Below are 13,032 nucleotides of genomic sequence, written 5' to 3' on the forward strand. Positions count from 1 at the left end.
GAGCTTGCAGTAAGCTGAGATCTTGCCACTGCACTCCAGCCTGGGTGACAGAGTGAGACTACGTGTCAAACAAACAAATAAAAAATACGGACACAGAGTTTGAAAACTGCTGGCTTCACTAGAATAATTGTTAGTGGAGGTTGTGTTGTCAAAGAATGATCCCGGGGTATCTGAAATTTCTACAAACTCCAGAAAAGTCAGGTGCCCCTACAGCATGTGGCCTGAAAGAAATTATCTTCCCAAAAGCAGATCTATCAGATGTGTGATACTGGGCATCCCCATACTCAGAGAGCACAACGTGAAAGGTCATAGTTATTAAACTCATGAGTGAGTCAACAGGACTTCCTTATTTTTTTCTCTTACTAAAATAATAAAAATGTAACAACAGGAAAAAAATTTATTGAAAGCAGGATTGGCTGGGCGTGGTGGCCTATAGTCCCAGCACTTTGGGAGGCCTGGGCAGAAAGATCGCTTGACCAGGAATTCCAGATCAGCCTGGGCAACATAGTGAGACCCCCTCAATCTCTACAAAAAAAATTTTTTTTTAAATGAGCCAGGTGATGTGGCAAGCTCCTGTAGTTCCGGAGGCTGAAGTGAGAGGATCGCTTGAGCCCAGAAGTTTGAGGTTGCAAGGGGCTATGATTGTAGCACTGCACTCCAGCCTGGGAGACAGAGTGAGACCCCGTTTCTAAGCAAAAAACAAAGCAAGTGAGCAAGCAAGAAAGGAAGGAAGTGAGAAAGCAGGATTCATGGACTCCAAACTCCCTAGATTCCCTTGGTTGAAAGCCTTCCTTGTACCACTAATTACATTAAATGCTGGACATGCAAGTTGAACAACACATATTCCCTCTTGGCGATGAGCTTAGTGTAGAAGAGACATAAGAAAAAACAATTACAGGCTGGGTGTGGTAGCTTACACCTGTAATCCCAGCACTTTAGGAGGCCAAGGCAGGTGGATCCCTTGAGCTCAGGAGTTCGAGACCAGCCTGGACAATATAGCAAAATCCTGTCTCTACAAAACATACAAAAATTAGCTGGGCATGGTGGTAGATGCCTGTAATCCCAGATACTCAGGAGGCTGAAGCACAAGAATCTCTTGAATCCAGGAGATTACAGTGAGCTGAAATCAGGTCACTGCACTCCAGCATGGGCAACAGAGTGAGGCTCTGTCTCAAAAAAAAAAAAAATAAAAATAAAAAATTACAATGGTATTGGCATTTGTTTGGTTGTGGATTGTGCAATGAAAACAGAGGCCCAAAAGATTGTCTTTTCTTGTTGTTGTTAATGTATTTATTAATATGTTTAATTTATTGGAATTTTTTTTTTTTACTAAATGATGAATGCCTTTAAACAAGTTCAATGATACAGAGATGTAGAAATAATTAATAATCTCTGTAGAAATCCTTATTACCCGGCCGGGCGCAGTGGCTCAAGCCTGTAATCCCAGCACTTTGGGAGGCCGAGACGGGCGGATCACGAGGTGAGGAGATCGAGACCATCCTGGCTAACACAGTGAAAATCCGTCTTTACTAAAAAATACAAAAAAAATAGCTGGGCGAGGTGGACGGCGCCTGTAGTCCCAGCTACTCGGGAGGCTGAGGCAGGAGAATGGCGAAAACCCGGGAGGCGGAGCTTGCAGTGAGCTGAGATCCGGCCACTGCACTCCAGCCTGGGCGACAGAGCGAGACTCCATCTCAAAAAAAAAAAAAAAAAAAAAGAAATCCTTATTACCCTACAGGTCCAGAGAAATGCCACTTATGTCATGAAGCTGTTCATCCCAGGCTCTTTTGGATGTTTATGACACTTTGTAGCGCTCATATGACACTTTAAGTGACATAGGAACTTGGGATCTTTGAGGACAATTGAAAGCATCAAAGGTATTCAGCAGCTGGGTTCGGTGGCTCATGCCTGAAATCCCAATACTTTGGGAGGCAGGCGAATCACTTGAGGTCAGGGGTTTGAGACCAGTCTGGTCAGCATGGTGAAGCCCCATCTCTACTAAAAATACAAAAATTAGTTGGGCGTGGTGATGCGCGCCTGTAAGTCCCAGTGATTTGGGAGGTTGAGGCCTGGGAGGTGGAGGTCGCAGTGAGCTGAGACTGTGCCACTGCACTCCAGCCTGGGCAACAGAACAAGACTCTGTCTGAAAAAAAAAAAAAAAGGTACTCAGGTCATGGCAAGTAATCCACAAGGTTTACACATGAGAACGTTAAGAGAAAAGAATGGAAAACCAGGGTGGGAGCATGGGACCTGGAGTTCCAGGTCAAGGACTCTAGACTCTATTCCATGTGCTGTTTCAGTGGACTATCCACATAAATAAGCACTGCTCTAGAATGGCAATAGTGCATAGATTTGGAGTAGGCAGAGCAGAGACTGGGAGAGCTGGAAGGACAGTCAGTAATAAGAGGTCATTGAGGCCTAGGTCCTGTTAGCATCAATGGAATGAAAATGATTTGACAGCCTGGGCAACATAGTGAGACCCCTGTCTCTACAGAAAAAAAAAAAAAAATTGAGCAGGCACCGTGTCTCAGGCCAGGTGCTCCCAGTACTTTGGGAGGTCAAGGCAGGAGGATCTTGTGATCCCAGGAATTCAAGACCAGCCTGGGCAACATAGGAGACTCTGTCTCTAAAAAAAAAATTAAAAAATAAAAATTTAATTTAAAAAAATTAGCCAGGAGTGGTAATACCTGCCTGTAGTCCCAGCCATTCAGCAGGCTGAGGTGGGAGGACCATTTGAGCCCCTAAAGTCAAGGCTGCAGTAAGCTGTAATCATGCTAATACACTCCAGCGTGGGCAGCAAGAGAGAGAGACCCTGTCTCAAAAACAAACAAACAAAAAACAGTGATGTGAAACATGGGGGACAGTCAGCAGAACTTCATCGGTGATTTGGATGTGAGTGTGGGAGAGATTAGGAGCCTCTCGTTGCTTTGTGGTTAGGTGGAGAAGGAATAGTGGCAAAAATTAATGAGAAGTCAAGAGGAAGACTGGTTTGGGAAGGAAGATGGTAAGACTGGATTGGGTTTTGTTGTCTGTAAGATGCTAGTAGGTCATGAAAGTGGAACTATCGAGTTCCTTGCTAAAGTGTGGTCCGCAGAGCAGCAGCATGTGATCCCCCAGGAGCGTGTTAAAAATGTGCTGCTCGAGACGGCTGGCCTGATGAATCAAATCTGCGTCATAAACCTGCACCTGTTAAACCTTGGTCTCTGACTTAGCGTCATACTGCTGAGGAAATCACCAAACTTCCTATACTCTGGTCATTAAAGCTTCTAGGATTTTTTTTTTTTTTTTTTTTTTTTTTTTTTGAGACAGAGTCTTACTCCATCACTCAGGCTGGAGTGCAGTGGCACAATCTCAGCTCACTGCAGCCTCAACTTCTCAGGCTCAAGAGATCCTCTCACTTCAGCCTCCCGAGTTGCTAAGACTCGGTTAATTTTTTGCACTTTTGTAGAGACGGGGGTCTTGCTATGTTGCCCAGGCTGGTCTTGAACTCCTTGGCTCAAGCGATCCACCCCACCAGCCTCAGCTTCCCAAAGTGCTGGGATTACAGGCATGAGCCACTGCGCCCAGCCAGCTTCTAGTATTTAGGGTGTGTTTTGTAGATGTGGTTACTGCAAAGGAGCTGCAGAAGAAACAGATTTGTAAAGTTTGCATGAGCCCCTTTAAAAAATTCTGCCTGTAGACCGGGCGCAGTGGCTCATGCCTATAATACCAGCACTTTGGGAGGCCAAGGCAGGCGGATCACCTGAGGTCAGGAGTTCAAGACCAACCTGGCAAACATGGTGAAACCCCATCTCTACTAAAAATACAAAAATTAGCCGGTAGGTGATGGCAGGCACCTATAATCCCAGCTACTTAGGAGGCTGAGCCAGGAGAATCGCTTGAACCGGGGAGGCAGAGGTTACAGTGAGCCAAGATTGTGCCACTGCGCTCCAGCCTGGGCAACAGAGCAAGACTCCATCTCAGGAAAAAAAAAAAAATTCTGCCTGTGAAGTCTACCCAAGGCAAAGGACACCTGTGGACCACGTATACAGCTGGGCCATAGCTGCTGACTCATCTGCCTGATGCAGCACTCAACTGCTCTGTATTTCACACATTTTCTCTGTATTTAAGAGCAGCTATAATAACATCAAAGAGAAAATTACTTATAGAAGTTTTAAAGAACATGTCAAATTTTAAGAATTTACATATAGATATTAAATAATAAGTGAGAATTTGGGTAGACTAGCATAATTATAAAATGAATATCTTATTCTGAAAACTCTTCATGTTTTAAATATGATGTTTTCATCTTAATTGCATAAGTCTGTTCCTCAAACTCACCACAAAACAGATATCTATGTGTGAGAAATCATTTCCCAGTCTCACAAAGAAAAAAATCATAACTATGACATTTTCTAATATGTGGTTTATACAAATGCATAAACAATCCCTTCCTTTTCTGTTTGTTCCTTCTTTAAAATCAGATATATACAGATACTATACTATAGTACACACTGTACTATACTCACTCAGTGCAACCTCTGCCTCCCAGGTTAAAGCAATTCTCATGCCTCAGCCTCTCGAGGAGGTGGGACTACAGGCATGCACCACCACACCCAGTTAATTTTTGTATTTTTAGTAGAGATGGGGTTTCACCATCTTGGCCAGGCTGGTCTCAAACTCCTGACCTCAAGTGATCTGCCTGCCTTGGCCTCCCAAAGTGCTGGGATTACAGGCGTGAGCCACCACACCCGGCCAACACACATTTCTGGATGTTAAAATGTAATCGAAATCCTCAACAAGAGGAAAAAATTCAGAAGTGACTGTCATCTTAGAATGTGCAAAAGCAATATGTTTACCAATGGTGGGTGGGGGAGTGGTTGTAAAATGATCTGTAAATAAAATGTTCCTGCTCCATGGACTGCTTAAATCAGAATCAGAATTATTAGGATGAACCACATGAAACTCCCATTTTCATAGGTCAAACTGGTCAATTATTGGTCAAATACTGGCAATTTTATATGGTTCAACCTCTACTGTAATTAGTGGTTTCTTATGGGTCACCCTATGCAATAACTAGACAATAAAGTAGAAAGCAAAGCAAATGGTGTACGTGTAGGATTTTTTTCTTTCATGTGGTTGGTTTTCAGTGTAGCACTGCCTCTATAATGCTATTGCTTCACTGACTTTCTTAATGACAACTCTGTAACTTGACTGCCAAGAAAGAAACTCAATTGTGATGAGCCATTGGTTCCAGTGCCCTTGTCTGATAATTGCTCCAATCATCAGAAAAGAGTTGACAGATAGTGTGACAGGATGGAAATCAGCCCCACAGGAAAAGCATTTCTTGTTTGTTTCTTTAGCTGACTGGAAATGTACATATGATGTCTCGCTTACTGATGACAGCCTCTTTGTACTGAAACTCTAAAAACCTAAAATGCAAAGACCTAAGGGTAAAAGGCTATCTCACTGTTTAAAATCTATTGCCAAAAAAAGCTGACCTGACACAAATAAGAAGCAAACTATGTTTATATTCAAAATGTCTTATTTCATGTAATCAAATTTGGAATGCATGGCTAATTCATGCCTCTTGCCTTAGGGCTAATTTTGTATCATGACAATATAATGGGAAGAATAAATTATCCAATAATTATAGGGAAAAAATAATGTTATCTGGGAGTTTTTAAAGAAGATAATATATACCTCACATTTTAAATTATTTTATAAAACCTTAAGTAGTCAAACAAGGGCCAGGAAAATCATCCAAGTGAATTATTTCTAAGTTTAAAAAAATTAAAAGAATGAACAGGAAATAAAAAATGGGTGCCGGCCGGGCGCGGTGGCTCAAGCCTGTAATCCCAGCACTTTGGGAGGCCGAGGTGGGTGAATCACGAGGTCAGGACATCGAGACCATCCTGGCTAACACGGTGAAACCCCATCTCTACTAAAAATATAAAAAAAATTAGCCGGGCGTGGTGGCAGGCGCCTGTAGTCCCAGCTACTCGGGAGGCTGAGGCAGGAGAATGGCGTGAACCCAGGAGGCGGAGCTTGCAGTGAGCTGAGATAGTGCCACTGCACTCCAGCCTGGGCGACAGAGCAAGACTCCGCCTCAAAAAAAAAAAAAAAAAAAAAAAAAAAAGGGTGCCATGGATCAGTGGTTATGTTATTACAATGCCTTAAAAATAGCACAGTGGCCGGGCGCGGTGGCTCAAGCCTGTAATCCCAGCACTTTGGGAGGCCGAGACGGGCGGATCACGAGGTCAGGAGATCGAGACCATCCTGGCTAACACAGTGAAACCCCGTCTCTACTAAAAACACAAAAAACTAGCCGGGCGAGGTGGCGGGCGCCTGTAGTCCCCGCTACTCGGGAGGCTGAGGCAGGAGAATGGCGTAAACCCGGGAGGCGGAGCTTGCAGTGAGCTGAGATCCGGCCACTGCACTCCAGCCCGGGCGACAGAGCAAGACTCCGTCTCAAAAAAAAAAAAAAAAAAAAAAAAAAATAGCACAGTGGGCCGGGCGCGGTGGCTCAAGCCTGTAATCCCAGCACTTTGGGAGGCCGAGACGGGCGGATCACGAGGTCAGGAGTTCGAGACCATCCTGGCTAACACGGTGAAACCCCGTCTCTACTAAAAAATACAAAAAACTAGCCGGGCGAGGTGGCGGGCGCCTGTGGTCCCGGCTACTCGGGAGGCTGAGGCAGGAGAATGGCGTAAAAACCCGGGAGGCGGAGCTTGCAGTGAGCTGAGATCCGGCCACTGCACTCCAGCCTGGGCGATACAGCGAGACTCCGTCTCAAAAAAAAAAAAAAAAAAAAATAGCACAGTGGGCCGGGCGCGGTGGCTCAAACCTGTAATCCCAGCACTCTGGGAGGCCGAGGCGGGTGGATCACGAGGTCAGGAGATCGAGACCATCCTGGCTAACACAGTGAAACCCCGTCTCTACTAAAAAAAATACAAAAAACTAGCCGGGCGAGGTGGCGGGCGCCTGTAGTCCCAGCTATTCGGGAGGCTGAGGCAGGAGAATGGCGTAAACCCGGGAGGCGGAGCTTGCAGTGAGCTGAGATCCGGCCACTGCACTCTAGCCCGGGCGACAGAGCGAGACTCTGTCTCAAAAAAAAAAAAAAAAAAAAAAAAAAAAAAAAAAAAATAGCACAGTGATGGACATATAATAAACATTCAAGAATTGCAACAGCTGTTATTACTACTACCACTACTAACACCAGCATTACCATGACTATTAATATTACTGGCCTTTGAAATAATAGTTTCACTTATTTTATTTCTATGTATTTCAAAAAGTGTCAATTTGGTTACAGATTTCTTTAGTTAAATCAAGAGTAAAGATGTTTTATTCTACCATAAATCATAAAATTAAATATGTATGCAATGCCTAATCTTATATGGTGCTATAGTAAACATTAATATAAGTTGTACAAAATTGGCATCTAAAAATCTGGATTTGAGTGTGGGTTCTGTTACTAATTGTTAACCAAGGAGAAGTTGCTTCAAGTCTATGAAACTTAGTTTTCTTATCTGTAAAATAGGGCTAATTATAGTAGCAATAATAATAGCTAATGGTTAGGATATAATGCTTCCTATGTGCCAGGGAATTTTCCAAGAATTTTATATACATTAACTCACTTGCTAATACTTCCCATAATGCCTAGCATTAATTTAGTAAAAGAGGATTGAGCTGTCAGTCTCCATTTGCCTTCCACCACTGGCCGTTCTCTGCCAGGAAGCTGACTCCTGCAAATGGATCACTTGGGCTTCCTTGACACCTGACTTTCAGCTGGATTCAGACAGAGGAAGGCACCAACAGGAGATTAGAAGTTAGCAGGGTAGAGAGGCAGAGCTATGTCTCTCCCTTTGCTCCCTGAGCTAGCAACTCTATTCTAATGTGTGTGTTTGAGGAGGGAGAGAGAGATCCCTAAGACTAGACCTCTTGTCAGACAGCCTGGAAACATAGGTCCTCTTCTAATTGGACTCAGTAAACACTACATCCTTCTTTTGCCTCTTTATGCCCAGGGTGGTAAACACTTCCTGCTGTTGCTAGTTTCTTGGTACCTAAACACCCCTCTCTAGTTCCCTTAAGTCCCTTACCATAGCTGGGTAAGTAGTTCCTTCATTAAAGTATCTTAGTTTGAGCCCTATGAGGGGAATACTCTTTCTTGCTGGAACTCTGACTCTTTTAGGGACTGCATATTTTAGTATTTCAGTCAACCACTTGTTACTTAGTATAATGGTAACTTGAGAGTCATTTATTTTTTAATGAATCAGTATGTCAGGGAATATAATTTTGCTTTTCAATAGTTCAAGAAACCAAAATGTTTCTAACTTTAACGAGTTCACTATTTTTTTTTTAAATAAACAAATAAAAAAATCTTTCATTTGGTTCACACTTCAGGGAAAGGATATTTTAGATGCAGTTTAGTTTTGGAGCATAACCAATCAGCCTGGTGTATCCCAATTAAATGGTTCATGGTTTGGTTTGGTTCAGGTTAAGCATGAAACCCTGACATTGTGGAAAAAGTCAGTTGGAATATATTTGTTTCCCTGAGTGGGACAAATGCACACTGGAATTATGGAGATATATTCCTAAGATGGTAGAAACTTAACGTCATCCTAGTAATAAAGTTTATTCTCAGTTAAGTGAATGGCTCATCAATCACTGGAGTTCTTATTGTGTGTGGTTCAGGTTCCTAAACAAAATCAGTAATAGGGCATGGCAGAGAGCACCTGTAGTCCCAGCTACCAAGAGGCTCAGGCAGGAGGATTTATTGAGCTCAGGTGTTCAAAACCAGCCTGGGCAACATAGCAAGACTCCCTCTCATTAAAACAATCAACAGCAAACCATGTACACCTGTTTTCTAAGTGCTTCTCCACCCACCCCACCCTCCACCTTCTTCACTTAAATTAATTCCTTTCCAATTAGATTTGTCTTCCTCAAAGCACAGGCCCCAGACAATCATCTGGGATTTGTCGGAAATGCAAATTCTTAGGCTTCACTGCAGATCTTCTACTAAATGAGAAATTCTGCCTTTGGGCCCAGCAATCTGTGGCTTAACAAGCCCTCCAGATGACTAGAATGCACTATAATGTTTGAAAACCACTTAATTATCTATTTCTTGAAGTCAAGTCCTATCTATCTAGTATTTCTGTGTTGGAATTGCATTCCACTCAAAGAGCATGCTGATATTAATTTCATGTGTGTGTGAGTGACAAAATAACAGGGACAATTGATGGCATGCCCAAAGACATAAGTGTTTGAACTCCAGAGCAAAGATTTCTAACTGCTACGCTAGAATGCTCTCCTAAAGGCTGCCCAGAAGCAATAATGAAACCCTGGGCAAAATTCAAGGAACAACTAGTTGCATAAACTTTTAACCCTCAAACACCCGTAATCCGATAATGCAGTATCTATTTATGATAATATATATTTGCTTCATTATTTTTATCCAGTTGAAAAGGCCAAGATGTAATTTTACTAATACACATCTAAATTTTCAAGCACAAGTTCCTCGTTACCCTGTAACTAAATAACTTTTCACATTTTGGCTTATTGAAAGCCAGTTTCTTTGCTTAATGAAAACCAGGCAAAGCTGCACACATACAGTGCAGCTACAGTCTGTCATAAAGCCATGGACACCTCGTTCCGAGCATTCCAAATGTGTTTAATTGTATCTTTTGGCTTTCATATTTCTTTTTTCTAGGACAATAGGTCTGTTTTAGTTACATTTTTTTTCGCCTGAAGTCAGATCTCACAGCTTCCGGTGAAAGGCACAAAATGGTCAGGAAGAGCAGGGTTGGAAGTGGGTAGGAGTTGATTTCTAATCTAGGGATTCCCTTAGTCGGAAGCTAATGATGATTCACAACGCAGGCACATCTTTAATCTCATAATGAATAATGTATAATGGTTTACAGAAAGATTTAATAAAAGATCCCTATGTTCCAAAGCAAGTAATTTGGGAGTTATGCTAGTTCCTCCCTCTCTCGCCCCCAAACACAATCTGTCACCAAGCCCTACTGATTCTAGCTGCCAAACCATTCTCAAACCTGTTTTATCCTTTCCATTCTCATTACAACTGCCTGAATTTAGGACCTAGACTTTTAATTGGACTTCCTTTCTCTTGCTCCCTTTTGCTTCATTGTCATGCCAACTACAAAAACTTTTCTTAATATCATATCGCTTCCCTATTTTAAATGTCTCCAACACCCACCCGATTAAGTCATTAGCAGGCATACCTCCTACCTCGTCTTGTTGCTCAATCAATATTCTAGCAATTTGCTGTACAAGCCAATCTGTTTCATACCTTCTAGGCTTTGCTTTCCAGCCATTTCCTCTGCCTGGAATTCCCTTTCTCCTCCTATGCCAAGAGGGAAATACATTATATTTTCCTCAACATCGAGCTCAAAGGCCACCTCCTCTAGGGAGTCTTCCTGGTTCCATGACCAGGAATTTCTCCATCCCTTGCCATCCCTGTGCCTTGTACGTAATCTCATAATCCATCACATAATTATTATTATTTTAACAATTTTTTTTTCTTGAGATGGAGTCTTGCTCTTTCCCCCGGGCTGGAGTGCAGTGGCGCAATCTTGGCTCACTGCAAACTCCGCCTCTTGGGTTCAAGTGATTCTCCTACCTCAGCCACCACACCCGGCTAATTTTTGTATTTTTAGTAGAGACAGGGTTTCACCATGTTGGCCAGGCTGGTTTTGCACTTCTGACCTCAAGTGATCCGCCCACCTTAGCCTAAGGGCTGGGATTATAGACGTGAGCCACCACGCCCCGCCCATCACATAATTATTTTAGCTATTTATTTATATGTCTTGTTTAGTGTGAATTTCCAGACAGTTCCACACAAAGCCTGAAGTGAAATAGGTACACATAATTTAAGAAATAATTGCATTCATCAATACCACATAGTATGTTAAATGATATCAGACCTGATACAACTGGAAAAGTTTTGCCTCTCATGCAAATGTTCTGAAGAGCCAGATACTTGAAGTTGAATGACACAGCTTTACCACCTGTCACCTGTAGCAGTTGCTCATTCTTGTCTTTAGTTACAGAGTAAGAGAAAAAATTGTTTTAACTACCACAAAAATCTTCCTATTCCTGAAATTATATCTGTACGACATAAAGGAATCATAAAGAAAAGCCAGCTGAGCACCTAATTTTGCCGTATTCTGTTCTAATTACATGTTTTAGGGTGTCTAACCCTGGTATGTCTAGTTGCATCTAAGAATTTTGATTTTGAAGATACACTTGAACTGACTACATTATTAGGCATAACCACTAACCTCAAAAGTCAAAGTATAGCGTGGGCACAGTGACTCACGCCTGTAATCCCAGCACTTTGGAAGGCCAAGACGAGGGTATTGCTAGAGATCAGGAGTTTGAGATCAGCCAGGGTGAGACTCTCTCTCTTCAAAAAACTAAAAGAAAAATTAGCCAATGTGGTGGCGCATGCCTATAGTCCCAGCTACTTATGAAGCTGAGGTGGGAGGATTTCTTGTGTCCAAAAGGTAGAGGCTGCAGTGAACCATGATTGCACCACTGCACTCCAGTCTGGGTAACAGGGTGAGACCCTGTATCAAAACAAACAAACAAACAAACAAACAAACAAACAGGCCAGGTGCAGTGGCTCATGCCTGTAATCCCAGCACTCTGGGAGGATGAGATGGGTAGATCACTTGAGGCCAGGAGTTTGAGACCAGCCTGGCCAACATGGCGAAACCCTCTCTCTTCTAAAAACACAAAAATTAGCCAGTCCATGGTGGTGCATGCCTGTAATCCCAGCTACTCGGGAGGCTGAGGCATGAGAATTGCTTGAACCTGAGAGGTTGCAGTGAGCCGAGATTGTGTCACTGCACTCCAGTCTGGGCGACAGAGTGAGACTCTGTCTCAAAAAACAAACAAAACTCAAACAAACAAAAATCAAAATTCAAAGTATAAAAGTTCAAGGTATAAAACAAAATGCCAGTATATTAACTAACAATAAAAGATAAAGACCCATGCAAAGATCTTTCTATTCCTGTCCACTCATGCCTAAGCAAGAGGTAAGTCAGAAATCAGAGGGTTGGCCGCGTGCAGTGGCTCATGCCTGTAATCCCAGCACTCTGGGAGGCTGAGGCAGGTGGATCATGAGGTCAGGAGATCGAGACCATCCTGGCTAACACGTGAAACCCCCATCTGTACTAAAAATACAAAAAAATTAGCCAGGCGTGGTGGTGGGCGCCTGTAGTCCCAGCTACTCGGGAGGCTGGGGCAGGAGAATGGTGTGAACCCAGGAGGCTGAGTTTGCAGTGAGCCGAGATCACGCCACTGCACTCCAGCCTGGGCAAAAGAGCGAGACTCCATCTCAAAATAAATAAATAAATAAATAAAAAATAAAGAAATCAGAGGGTTACGTGCTGAGTGTGGACTTGGAGCAAAGGGAAATTACTAGTCTTTTTACATTTAATTTTATTTTATTTCAATCCTGCCTGCTTCTTCTATAGAAACTACAAGTCTTGGCCCAGTGCAGTGGCTCACACCTGTAATCCCAGCACTTTGGGAGGCTGAGGCAGATGGATCACAAGGTCAGGAGATCGAAGTCATCCTGGCTAACACCGTGAAATCCTGTCTCTACTGAAAATACAAAAAATTAGCTGGTCGTGGTGGCAGGTGCCTGTAGTCCCAGCTACTTGGGAGGCTGAGGCAGGAGAATGGCGTGAACCCGGGAGGTGGAGCTTGCAGTGAGCTGAAGTCTTGCCACTGCACTCCAGCCTGGGTGACAGAGCGAGACTCCATCTCAAAAAAAAAAGAGAGAAAATACTAGTCTTATGAGACATTTTTTCCAATCCAGAGAAAAGCAAGGTGAACTATTCCTGTCCTCACTGTAACAGAGCACACTGATTCTCCAGGGCCTGGATGCACTTTGTCTGGTAGAGTGAATGACTCTTTCTCCTGGACAATGCAGGAGCATTACTAAATTTATTTCTAGGAGAGATGGATTTTGTCATTTCCATTGCCTAGGTTCTGGCCTTCTGCTAACTTTTTCTTTTTTTT

The sequence above is a fragment of the Chlorocebus sabaeus genome, chromosome 8 (assembly GCF_047675955.1).
Source record: "Chlorocebus sabaeus isolate Y175 chromosome 8, mChlSab1.0.hap1, whole genome shotgun sequence".
Taxonomy (NCBI): domain Eukaryota; kingdom Metazoa; phylum Chordata; class Mammalia; order Primates; family Cercopithecidae; genus Chlorocebus; species Chlorocebus sabaeus.